The following is a 13068-nucleotide window of genomic DNA, read 5'->3' as shown; positions in this document are numbered from 1 at the left end:
GGATGATCATTGGTGACTGGGCAAGTGCCAATACCAGCTGGGTCTCAGGTGACAATATTATAAAGAGTGGTGAAATGCAAGAGTGGGTAGGTGCAAAGTTTCGTCAGGAGAAGCAAGAGATTAGGTATATTTTGCCTGCACGTTTTAATATATTAAAATGGATATTCGAGAAGACTGAACTCAGTCTTCCTGGTGCGTATGCAATATTGACCATTTTTATCTTCCACGAGTTATATCTGCAGGCTTTAGCTTTTTTTTAGAGGTTTTGTTGCTGAATACAAAAATCACTGCAGAAACAGTCAAAATTAAATGATTGCAGTGAGTAATAACGTCAGTTGCTGCTGATTGCTTCGATGGTGGTTAACTGTAGCGGAAATGACGAGCAAAATCACATTGGAATGGGAGGAGCCCAGAAGAATTCGGATTGGCTCAGACTGATTCCTGGATTTTCATCCATGTTTTGTGCTTACTAAATGAATATGCGAAGACGCAGGTCCCGACCCGCTGTGCCATGGGAAATCAAGATTTCCCCTGCTTTTGCCTCATTTTTTTTACTGCTTTCTCCTTCCATTCACCCCATTTTCTCGGCGCTTTCTCCTGCTTTTCCCTCATTTTTCACTGCTCCTACTTGTTCGTCCTCATTTTAGAGGGACACGGGACATGGTTGTTCGAATAGGGCACCGCGAAGCAGCTAGCAACTCCATTGACTTGAGACCCCCACGATTTGCAGCTCTTTATAAATCCTGATTGATTGACTTTTGTTTGGTGTGTTGATAGAATATAAGTTTGAATAAGTGAAACTGAGATGGGGTTTGGGATGTTTGGGGTCGAAGGGGGCTTGGTAACGAAGTATCATGAGGTGTGAAGAGGCAAATTATGTGTGTGAAATAAAGAGGGAACATTTGACAATAGATCCCTTTGACATTGACAACTAGCCTACCTTAAGATGTTAAGAGGAGGCGTAGATGGATCGGGGTGGTTGAAGAGCATGCATGGTGGTGGATACGTTCAGAACATTGTTCAGAGTTTAGGAAGAGTAGATAGCAAAGCCTAGGACTAAGATGTCACAGTAATCACGTTTGCAGGTCCAAAGATGGTTCCAATCTTGGTCATGAATGATAAGCTTTTTGTTTCACTGTCCAAATGAATTCCTAGGTTGCAGGTGGAGATGCCAGCTGTTATGATGTCACTGGAGATATTGTCAATAATGACAGCTCTTCCGTCATGTTAGACTCCCTGTGGGAACCGTAGGTAGGTTGCCATTGCCTATGCCACTTGTCAGATAAAGCCGCTAGATACAGTTTACCTGAGTGAAGCTCCATAAGGTGTTTGAAAAAAAGATTGTAATCGACCTGCTATGACTTTCTTCATTTTCAGAATGGGTGTAATTGTTCCGTGTTTTTTATTTTATTTATGTTTTGCTGCTGGTACTGAACCTTTCCTGTTTTATATACAATTAAAGTACGAGAAAATAAATATATATTTTTGACAGTTGTCCTTTTATAACTGCCACGCTGCCGTAACAGCATGTGGGGATGGCGCAGACCTGGTGAAGTGGCTCCATCACACCGCACAAGAGCTTGCCTTGAGGTTTGCTTTCTCATCCCCTAACCTACGTAAGCATCTCTGGAGGAAATAATAGAATATATTTACTGACATGGTAAAGCTTCTAAGCTCAAAATAGACTTTTGAAGCTGCAGTATAGTGACAAGCATTGGCAAAGCCAATAGGTCTTGCCTATGTAAATGCTATTGGCTTTGCCAATGTGTTTTATCCTTGTTGTACAGCAGTGTAGTTGCTGTTCAGCATGGCTAAAAGTTAGTGGCGTAGAGTAGAGTGGCATGGAGTGGTCTAGTGTGGAATGGTGTAGAGTGCATTGGTGTACAGTGTTGCAGAGTAAAGTGGCATAGAGTGCAGCAGCATAGAAATCAGCACTGTGCAATGCAGTATTGTAGAATGCAGTAGCATACATTAGAGTGTTGCATAGTACAATGCAGCAGTCTAGAGTGCAGGGGTGCAGAGTTCAGTGGTACAGAATAGAGTAGAGTGGCATACAGTACAGTGTCATAGAGTGCAGTGGTGCAGAGTAGAGTGGCATAGAGTGTTGTGGCATACAGTGTGGTGGCCTAGAGTGGAGTTCTGCAGAATAAAGTGGCACAGAGTGGAGTGAAGCAGAGTAGAGGTCGTAGAGAGCAGTGATGTGGAGTTGTGCAGAGTGCATTAGCATAGCGTGACATAGCATGATGCAGAGTAGAGTATAGTGCCGTAGAGTGCAGTTGCATAGATTGGAGTGCCACAGAGTGAAGTGGCATGGAGTGGAGTGAGGCAGAGTAGAATGGCGTAGAGTGCAGTGGCATAAAGTACATTGGCAAAGAATTCAGTAGAGTAGAGTGGCATTGAGTGCAGTACTGCAGAGTAGAGTGTTGTAGAGTGCAGTGATGTAGGGGACATTGGCGTAGAGTAGAGTGGCACCGAGTACAGTGGCATAGAGTAGAGTGGTGTAGAGTACAGTGGTGCAGAATAGAGTGCAGTGGTGTAGAGTGCAGTGGCTTACAGTAGAGTGGCGTAGAGTAGAATGGCATAGAATGGAGTGGAGTGATGCAGAGTAGAGTGGAATGGCATTGAGTGGCTTACAGTGAAGTGGAATAGAGTACAGTGGAGCAGACTGGCATAGGAGTATTGGTGTAAAGTGTTATCAGAGTGACGTGACATAGAGTGCAGTGGTGTAGAGTGCAGTGGCATAGAATTCAACCACATGCAATGTAGCATCGTAGAATGCAGCGGCATAGAATTCAGCAGGGTACAATGCAGCATTGTAGAATGCCATGGTGTAGATAGAGTGTTGCATAGTAGAGGGCAGTTGCATAGAGTGCAGTGGTGCAGAGTTGAGTGGCATAGAGTGCCGTGGCATAAAGTGGTGCAGAGCAGAGTGGGGTAGAGTGGTGCAGAGGAGAGGGGCATAGAGTGGTGCAGAGTAGAGTATAGTGCCATAGAGTGCAGTGGCATACAGTGCAATGGCATAGTGTGGAGTTCTGCAGAATAAAGTGACGCAGAGTGGAGTGATGCAGAGTAGAGGGGTGTAGAAGGCAGTGGTGTGGAGTGGTGTATTGTGCATTGTAGAATATATTTCCGTAGAGTGCAGTAGCATAGAGTGACATTGAGTGGAGTACAGTGCCCTATAGTGCAGTGGCATACAGTGCAGTGGCATACAGTGCAGTGGTGTACAGTGGAGTGCGGCAGAGTGAAGTTGCGTAGAGCGGAGTGATATGAGTAGAGTGTTGTAGAGAGCAGTGGTGTAGAGTGCATTGGAGTAGAGTGCATTGGCGTAGAGTTGAGTGATGTACAATAGAGTGGCATAGAGTAGAGTGGTGTAGAGTAGAGTGGTGCAGAATAGAGTGCAGTGATGTAGCGTGCAATGGCTTAGAGTAGAGTGTCATGGAGCAGAATGACATAGAGTACAGTGGTGCAGAGCAGAGTGCAATGGCATAGAGTGGGTTACAGTGGAATGAAGTGGCATAAAGTAGAGTAGAGTGGACTGGTGTGGAGTGCATAGGCATGGAGTGTTGTCAGAGTGATAAGACGTAGAGTGCAGTGGCATAGAATTCAGCCACATACAATGATGCATCATAGAATGCAGTGGTGCACATTATAGTGGTACAAAGTAGAGCGCAGTGGCATAGAGTGCAGTGGTGCAGAGTAGAATGGTGTAGAGTAGAGTGGCATAGAGTACAGTGGTGTAGAGTGCATTGGCTTAGAATGCAGCAGTGCAGAATAGAGTGGCGTAGAGTGAGTGCAGTATTGCAGAGTAGAGTCTCGTAAAGTGCAGTGGTGTAGAATGGCATAGAATTCATTGGTGTAGAGTGGTGTTGAGTAGAGTGGCCTAGAGTACAGTGGTGTTGAGTACAGTGGGGCAGAGTAGAATGTAGTAGCGTAGAGTGCAGTGGCATACAGTAGAGTACTGCAGAGCAGAGTAGAGTGCAGTGGCATGGAGTGGAGTGGTGTCGAGAAGTGAACTGGTGCAGAGTGCATTGGCGTAGCGTGTTGCAGAGTATAGTGACGTGCAGTGCAGTGCAGTGGCGTAGAGTGCAGCTGCATAGAGTTCAGTGATTTACAATGCAGCGTCATAGAATGCAGTGGCGTAGATTAGATTAGTGCATAGTAGAGTTCAGAGGTGTAGAGTGCAGTGGTGCTTAGTGGTGCATAGTAGAGTGGCATGGAGTACAGTGGCATAGAATACAGTGGCATAGAGTGCAGTGTTTCAGAGTAGAGTGGCAGAGAGTGGCATAGAGTGCAGTGGCATAGGGTGGTGCTGAGTATAGTGGCGTAGAGTGCAGTGACGTAGAGGCGTGCAGTGTAGAGTATAGTGGCGTAGAGTGGAGTGCTACAGAGTACAGATGTGTAGAGTGCAGACGTGGAGAGTAGAGTGGCATAAAGTTCAGTGGTGAAGAGTACAGTGTTGTAGAGCAGCATAGAGTGCAGTTGAGTGGAGTGGTGTAGAGTAATGGAGTAAAGTGGTGTAGAGTGCAGTGCTACAGAGTGCAATTTTGTTCTGAAGTAACATGAAAAGTCTTCCTCAAGCAATCCCCAGAGCCAGCTTGATTGTCACATAAATCCTTGTACTTTGATGTCAGAGAAAGAAAAGTAAATACCAAGCTCCCTGGAAGAGTTCAGTGCTGCAGAGTAGAGTGATGTAGAGTGCAGTGGTGTAGAGTGCATTGGAGTAGAGTGCATTGGGGTGGAGTAGAGTGACGTACAGCAGAGTGGTATAGAGTGCAGTGGTGTAGGGTGCAATGGCTTAGAGTATAGTGGCATGGAGTAGAATGACAGAGTACAGTGGTGCAGAGCGAAGTGCAATGGCATAGAGTGGCTTACAGTGGAATGGAGTGGCATAGAGTAGAGTAGTGTAGAGTAGAATGGACTGGTGTAGAGTGCATTGACATAGAGTGTTTTCAGAGTGATGTGGCATAGAATTCAGCCACATACAATGATGCATCGTAGAATGCAGGGATGCACATTAGAGTGGGGCATAGTAGAGGGCAATGGCATAGAGTGCAGTGGTGCAGAGTGGAGTGGTGCAGAATAGAGTGGCATAGAGTGCAGTGGCATAGAATACAGTGGCACAGAGTGCAGTGGTGCAGAGTAAAATGGTGTAGAGTAGAGTGGCATAGAGTACAGTGGTGTAGAGTGCATTGGCTTAGAATGCAGCAGTGCAGAGTAGAGTGGCGTAGAGTGAGTGCAGTGTTGCAGACTAGAGTGGCATAGAGTGACAGAGTGGAGTAGCATAGGGTGGTGCAGAGTAGAGTGGCATGAAGTGCAGTGGCATAGAGTGGTGCGGAATATAGTGCCGTAGAGTGCAGTGATGTAGAGGCGTGCAGTGTAGAGTATAGAGGCGTGGAGTGGAGTGGTGTAGAGTGGAGTGCTACAGAGTACAGATATGTAGAGAGCAGAAGTGGAGAGTAGAGTGGCATAAAGTTCAGTGGTGGAGAGTACAGCATTGTAGAGCAGCATAGAGTGCAGTTGAGTGGAGTGGAGTAGAGAGCAGTGGCATAGACTACAGCGGTGCAACATAGAGTGCAGTGACATACAGTGCATTGGTATAGAGTACAGTGTCATAGAGTGGAGTGGCACAGAACGGTGTAGAGTGCGGTGGCGTAGAGTAGGTTGGCTCAGAATAGAGTGGAGTGGCAAAAAGGGGAGTGGTGCAGGGTAGAGTGATGTGGCATACAATAGAGTGGTGCAGAATAGAGTGCAGTGGTGTAGAGTAGAGTGGTGTAGAGTAATGGCGTAAAGTGGTGTAGAGTGCAGTGGTACAGAGTGCAGTTTTGCTTAATAGATTAGAGTGGCGTACAGTGGATTGGCATTGAGTGCAGGGGCAATAGAGTGGAGTGATACAGAGTGGAGTGCATTGATGTAGAGTGTATCGATATAGAGTACAGTGGTGGAGAGTGAAGTGTTGCAGAGTGGCCAAAAAATGTGCTTCATTTGGGCTTTTCTAATTCTGAAATACCTGCACAGCTCAAGTACAGACATTTAAATGTTGTTGTGTTCTGGAAAAAAAATAACATGTAACAGTCTTCCTCAAGCAGTCCACAGAGGCAGCATGATTGTCACATAAATCCTCTCACTTTGAAGTCAGACAAAAAAAAAGAAATACCAAGCTCCCTGGAAGAGTGAGCCTGACATTTGACCTCTGTCTTGAATGCATAGCAAATGTGGCAAGATAAGAATATATTTAAAGGCAGTGGCGTAGCTGGGGGGGGACCTGCCCCAGACAGCACTTTTGGGGCGCAACAGGTGAGGTGAGCAATTTCGGCAAGCGCAAGGTAGGTGTTTTTCTTTTTTTAATGTTATTTTCCCTCGTCGTTGTCTGTTGACTCCCCCCCATCCTCCCCCCGGTCCTGTCCTCCCTACTCTTACCTGCACCGGCCCTAACAGGGCGACAAAATCAGGAACCGCACTGGGCGGCAGAACCTCTAGCTATGCCACTGTTTAAAGGCCTGTTTCCAGAAATTGAGCTAACTAAAACAAATAGAGCTAGCAAATAGAATGCAAGCAAATGTGAGTTACAAACCACAAAGCCAATGGTAAACAACGGGTGGCTGCATTCCCAAGGAAGCTTTCCAAATGTCCTCTAGATGTGGTTAGCAAACCAGAAGCTGTGCTCCCTGGTAGGCTTTGACCTAAAAGAAGGAGTATTTGCATAGGTGTGCTTTATTTAGAAACCGGCGAACAGCCACTGAAAATGTGTTCAGCAATAAAAAAGAATGCTAAACCAAATGATTTACCATTTCAAATTCACACGAGGCCAAGTGATCTGGCACAGATTATAAATATTATTTGGAACACTTTTGATATCGCCCTTGGACTATGAAATATGCACCCGAGGCCTGACGCTCACACGCAGACCTCTACATAAGTGTATGAGTCTGGAATTTGAAAATTTTGCATAAAAACACATTCCTGACAATTTCGTATTTTCAAAACATGTTGCTGCCACCTGCTTGGTGCCTGACCAGAGCAGTTGGGTGCCGCACGCGTTTCACGGTAGGCACATATTGACTGTGTATCAAAGAGACCATTTGGACATGAAACATTAAATCTTTGTAAATGTGCCTGAAGCGCCCACACTCTCGGTAACATTTTTTTACAATGTGTACACCCAAGAAATGTAAACGTTTCCCCAGATGTTGGTGTGCCTATTTACGAGACACGGCAGACTGGCCTAGAGGGCCTGTGGAGGGTACTTCCTCTGAAAAGCTAGTATGGATAGGGCAGAGCCAATCACGTGATGGACATTTGAGAATCATAAACACAGATTTGGGATAGTCATTTACAGTGTGGGGTGGGACTGGCACAGAAAATAGGCCTGGGCAAAGTAAGTGTCCCTGATTAGCGTATCAGATCAAAAAAGTGGCCCAGACATGCTGTACAGGTGTTTTGACATGTTTGGGAGGCTGCATGCGTTTCCGCTTGCTTAAGGCAATGTGGAAAATATCAGGTAAACCACCATTAAACCCATCCCACCTGTAGGGTGGCCAACTGGCATGGGCGCAAATTCAGGATGGTGAGTGTAAAAATTCAGGACAAGGGGTCAAAATTCAGGACAAAAATTCAGGACAGGAGGTCAAAATTCAGGACAAAGATTTGGGGAAACAGGTATGCTTTGCAGACACATCAGTGGATGTCATGCAATAGTATATAGATAAATAGGCAAAGAACATCAGTACAAGTCATTTCTCCTGCGCTGTCACATCTCCTACCCCTCACCGTTCCTTCCCTGTCATTTCCCCTGCCCCGTCACTGCTCCTGCCCGTTCACTGCTCCTGCTCCGTCACTTCTCCTGCCTGTTCACTACTCCTGCACGTTCAATACTCCTGCCCGTTCACTGCGCCTGCCCGTTATCTGCTCCTGCACGTTCACTGCTCCTACCCATTCACCACTCCTGCTCATGCCTAATTACTGCTTCTGCCCTGTCACTTCTCCTGCCCCGTCACTTCTCCTGCCCCGTCACTTCTCCTGCCCAATCACTTCTCCTGCCCCGTCCCCGATCCTGCCCGTTCACTGCTCCTGCCCTTTCACTGCTCCTGTCCAGTCAGTACTGCTGCTCAAGCTTGATCACCGCTCCTGCCTCCTCACTTCCCCTGCCCCCTCACTTCTCCTGCCCCCTCACTTCTCCAGCCCCGTCACTTCTTCTGCCCCGTCACTTCTCCTTCCCCGTTCACCACCCCTGTCCGTTCACCACTCCTGTCCGTTCACCACTCCTGCCCGTTCACCACTCCTGTCCGTTCACCACCCCTGTCCGTTCACCACTCCTGTCCGTTCACCACTCCTGCCCGTTCACCACTCCTGCCCGTTCACCGCTCTTGCTCATGCCTAATCACTGCTTCTGCCCCGTCACCTCTCCTGCCCCGTCACCTCTCTTGCCAATTCACCACTCCTGCCCATCACTTCTCCTACCTGTCACTTCTCCTGCCCTGTCGCCTCTCCTTCCCTGTCGCCTCTCCTTCCCTGTCGCCTCTCCTTCCCTGTCGCCTCTCCTGCCCTGTCCCTTCTCCTGCCCTGTCCCTTCTCCTGTCCCATCACTTCTCCTGTCCCTTCACTTCTCCTGCCCCATCACTTCTGCCCCGTTCACTGCTCCTGCCGCGTTCACTGCTCCTGTCCATTCACCACTCCTGCTTGGTTACCGCTCCTGCTCATGCCTAATTACCACTCTTGCCCCATCACTTCTCCTGCCCCGTCACCTCTCCTGCCCCGTCACCTCTCCTGCCCCGTCACCTCTCCTGCCTCGTCACCTCTCCTGCCCATCACGTGACCTGCCCATCACATGACCTGCCCATCACGTGACCTGCCCATCACGTGACCTGCCTGTCACTTCTCCTGCCTGGTCACTTCTCCTGCCCAGTCACTTCTCCTGACCTCTCCATTCCTGTCGCCTCTTCTGTCCTGTTCACTGCTCCTGCCCCGTTCACTGCCCCTGTCCATTCACCGCTCCTTCTCAGTTACCGCTCCTGCTCATGCCTAATCACCACTCCTTCCCCATCACTTCTCCTGCCCCGTCACCTCTCCTGCCCTTCACATGACCTGCCCGTCAAGTCACCTGCCCATCACGTCATCTGCCCATCACTTCTCCTGCCCGGTCACTTCTCCTGCCTGGTCACTTCTCCTGCCCGGTCACTTCTCCTGCCCGGTCACCTCTCCTGCCCCATCACCTCTCCATCCCCGTCGCCTCTCCATCCCCGTCGCCTCTCCATCCCCGTCACTTCTCCTGGCCCGTCACTTCTCCTGCCCTGTCACTGCTCCTGCCCCATCACTGCTCCTCCCCTGTTCACTGCTCCTGCCCCGTTCACTGCTCCTGTCTCGTTAACGGCTCCTGTCCTTTCACCGCTCCTGCCCGGTTACCACTCCTGCTTATGCCTAATCACCGCTCCTGCCCTGTCACTACTCCTGCTTCGTCACTTCTCCTGCCCCGTCACCTCTCCTGCCCCGTCACCTCTCCTGCCCCGTCACTTCTCCTGCCCCATCACTTCTCCTGCCCCGTCACTTCTCCTACCCAGTCACCACTCCTGCCCGTCACTTCTTCTGCCCGGTCACCACTCCTGCCCATCACTTCTCCTGCCTGGTCACCACTCCTGCCCGGTCACCTCTCCTTACCCCGTCACCTCTCCTGTCTTGTTGCCTCCCCTGCCCGTTCACTGCTCATGCCCGATCACCGCTCCTGCCCCATCACTTCTCCTGTCCCATCACTTCTCCTGTCCCGTCACTTCTCCTGCCCGTCACCTCTCCTTTCCTGTCGCCTCTCCTGTGCCATCATTTCTCCTGACCCATCACCTCTCATGCCCTGTCACTTCTCCTGCCCTATCACTTCTCCTGCCCGGTCACCTCTCCTGCCCCATCACCTCTCTTTTCCTGTCGCCTCTTCAGTCCCGTCATTACTCCTGCCCTGTTCACTCTGTGTACAACATTGACAAATTACACAAGGTGGCAAATTCCCCACAGTACTCTGTTTGGGGAAAGCTCCTCTGTAATCATGTAACTACGATCTCACTGGCCCTGATATGCTAAAGGCAGACGGCGGGTGCATTGTCATTCGAAAGGAGATAATCAGCCTCAATCGGAATGACAATGGGCCTGCCCACAGTCTGTGAGAGCTCAGGGAGGGGCTGCTGCAGCCGCTGGAGTTCAACAGAGAAGTGCGAGCACCCCTGAGAACTTTTAATCTCTTGGGGCTTCTCGCAGGGAACGCTGTAATTAATGTCCAAAATTACAGACAAAAGGCGTCCGTAAAAGGAATGATTACTGACAACGGACATCACACCAAAATGACGGACAGTTCGTGAAATTTACGGACGATTGGTCATCCTACCCACCTGGCCATAAAACAGGCCCCACAACCAACCCAAAAAAAAACGGCCCACACACAAATCCTTCAGGCCAGTCCTTGTGGCACCTGCTAGAGAGCTCTATAGGCCAGTCCCACCCTGGTAGTAATGGTAGTAGCTGCTCGCATACTGCCCAGAGGCATTTTACGGCATGGACAAAGTGGGATCTGGTCCTGGACCCAGGGCCCCAGCCTTTTATGGACCCGCCCCCACCCCCCCCCTTCCCCCCATAGGTCCATTTCTGCGAGTCTTGCCCTGATGACCTTGAATATTTCTTAAACTGATTGTTTTAAATACTGTTTCCTTTAATTTATTTTTAACATGGTTGATTTGTGAGAGTCTTCAACAGCCATTTTATAGAGAAATGTTGTTTTACGTGTCTTGTAATATTCATAAAAAAAGTTTATTTTAGACCAAAACAGGGCGTTACATGAGAAATTGGAGGGTGTCACACAGATTAGTGAGCTGCTGCTGAGTTACAATATTGAAAGCACACATCACTATCCCTGAATATTAGATGTAAACACATTTAGAATTTGGATGAGTGCACCTGTGCAGGGGCAGTGACCTTGGCAAAGAGGGCATGAAAGGGCTGAAATTGGATCATAAATTCAAAACTGTTCCGAACAAGCCCCCCCCCCCCCCCCAAATGCATTTGGCCCAGGGCCCCCACAATCCTTAAGATGTCCCTGCTACTTTCAGCCCTTGGTTACTCGGGTACCCCTGGACGGCACTTGCTACCTTTAGTCTCGTGGTCACGAAGGAAGTAGCAGATACAGGAAGTAAACATCCCTCAGAGAACAGATTGTTTTCTGTAGTTTTCACTTCATGTCCTTCCAATGCCCTTCACAGCAAACAGGAGTTTACGGGTGGGGCAAGGGGTCGACTTTGTGCCATCAGGAGGGGTCCAACATAGTGTGTAGGACTCTGATTCTGGCATCTGGTGAATCGGCGTCCGTTTTGATAGAGGAACTAAGCATTTCGATGCACGTAAATCGTTCTCCCTCCCACTTACTCCTCCCTCCGCTAGTTTCAGCGAGAGACCCTTGCACTATGGGGAAATCTATAGACGTTGCCCCCAAAAGACTTGAACACTGTGAGCAGTTGGAATTCAGCTGAGAAGCTTGAAACCTCTTATATGTAAAACGAGGGGCAGCAAAGAAGGGGAATTAAAATAATCCGTCACTCTTATAGGGAAGCTGAAGGCCAGATCCAGCCGGAGTGAGGCTGGAGACAGGTGGGGGCCTCGAGGTGTGGGAAGGAACAGGGGAAACATCAATGGATCTTTTTTCTGACAGCCCGTCCAGGTCTCTTTGCAACACCAACTCATCGCTGCAGAGAACAGTCCCTATCCCAGGGCCCAGTGTTCACTTTAGCTCAGCAAATCTTACAAATGGTAAAGAGTGTCGTTCTCTTACCCGCTAAGTGCTCCTTCGAATCGCTCTCCTCATAGGTAGTGCAAGTGTGCCCAAGTCGCTTTACAGCTTGAGTTTATTTCTTGCTCAAGATGACATTTCCGTGGCCCAGATAGAGCCTCGCGGTTTTTTCAGTTTCGTCTTTAAGCAGAAGTAAATCTAACTGCCACTAAGTCGTGGCTTCCGCAGAACTAGGGTTGCACTACTTAAACAGCCTAACATTAAAAAACCCAGCTTTGCCACATCATTTCCTTCGACTTTAGAAGGATTGTGTCTCTATGCATATATATTCGCTGAAAAAGCCAAAGCAGGCTTATGGTTAACTTTTATTATAAAACCTCAATGCATGTTTTAAAAAACAAAACAGAAATTCTCCCCAGTTAAAATGCAGTCATAGTTACGAATTTAAACCCCCAAAAACATAGGGGCATATTATCAACGGCCAGCGATAATTATCGCTGGCCGTGCTTAGCGATAATTTTATTATCGCAAGCTATCTCTGGAATTTATCGCCCTGATAGCGCATTATTAACAACGCCTTTCTCCAGGGCAATAAAAATTCCAGAGATAGCGAGGTTATCGCCCTTTTGCAGGGAGCATCGCTGGTTTTCCAGCGATGTTCCCTGCAAAACAGCGATAACCTTGCTGATACGACCCACAGGGTCGCATCAGCATAATCCACCCCAATGTTGGGGATAGGTAAGTGTGCATTTTAGCAGACGTTAGTTTTTGGAGAAAACAGCTGTTTTCTCCAAAAACTAACGTCTGCTAAAATGCTGGGGCAGCCTTGTAAATATTTCGATGAGAACATCAGCGATATTTGCAAGGTTGTCCATCCGGGGTACGCCCAGTGATACCCACTTTGCATCTCAATAGAGATGCAAAGGGAGGCGTTGGGGAAAAAGGGTGCTAACATGCGATTATGCAAGTTAGCACCCTCTTGTAAATAGGGTGATAGTTTTATCTCCGCTTCTTTGGCTTTTTAAGCCAAAAAAGCGTAGATAAAGCCCTTGTAAATATGCCACTTAGTGCTACTTACGATCACCATCTCGGTCCTGGGACCGACCAATCTCTGGTCGGCAGTCCGACTGCACTACATTTTCCTATGGGAGCATGTATATAAATCACTCATAATTGGAAAAACAGCCAGGCTGTTTTTCCAATTATGAGTGATTTTTATACATTTTGAATAAAAGAAGAATACTTGAAGAAAATTATGGACGCAGACTTGATAATTTTGTAATGTGTCTGTTGTGTCATTTTGCTAAGTGGTG

The 13068-nt window shown here is 48.2% G+C and overlaps 1 protein-coding gene across 5 annotated transcripts in view; it reads right to left on the bottom strand.

Moving 5' to 3' along the window:
* The window catches only part of RAB44 (RAB44, member RAS oncogene family), a 710497-nt gene extending 698563 nt beyond the window's left edge, over positions 1-11934 (bottom strand). For 2 of the 5 annotated variants that reach the window (XM_085600485.1, XM_085600530.1), the window contains exon 1: positions 11798-11930. The gene's annotated coding sequence lies outside the window, so the exon portion shown is untranslated. Of the gene's footprint in view, positions 1-11797 lie in introns of all 5 variants that reach the window. The other 3 variants (XM_085600504.1, XM_085600493.1, XM_085600551.1) reach the window with 3 other exon arrangements.
* Positions 11935-13068: the final 1134 nt, after the last annotated feature.

The sequence above is a fragment of the Triturus cristatus genome, chromosome 1_2 (genome assembly GCF_964204655.1).
Source record: "Triturus cristatus chromosome 1_2, aTriCri1.1, whole genome shotgun sequence".
In the NCBI taxonomy this organism is placed as follows: Eukaryota; Metazoa; Chordata; class Amphibia; order Caudata; family Salamandridae; genus Triturus; species Triturus cristatus.
The sequence above is the reverse complement of the archived record's forward strand: the minus strand, read 5'-3'. Positions and strand labels throughout refer to the sequence as shown.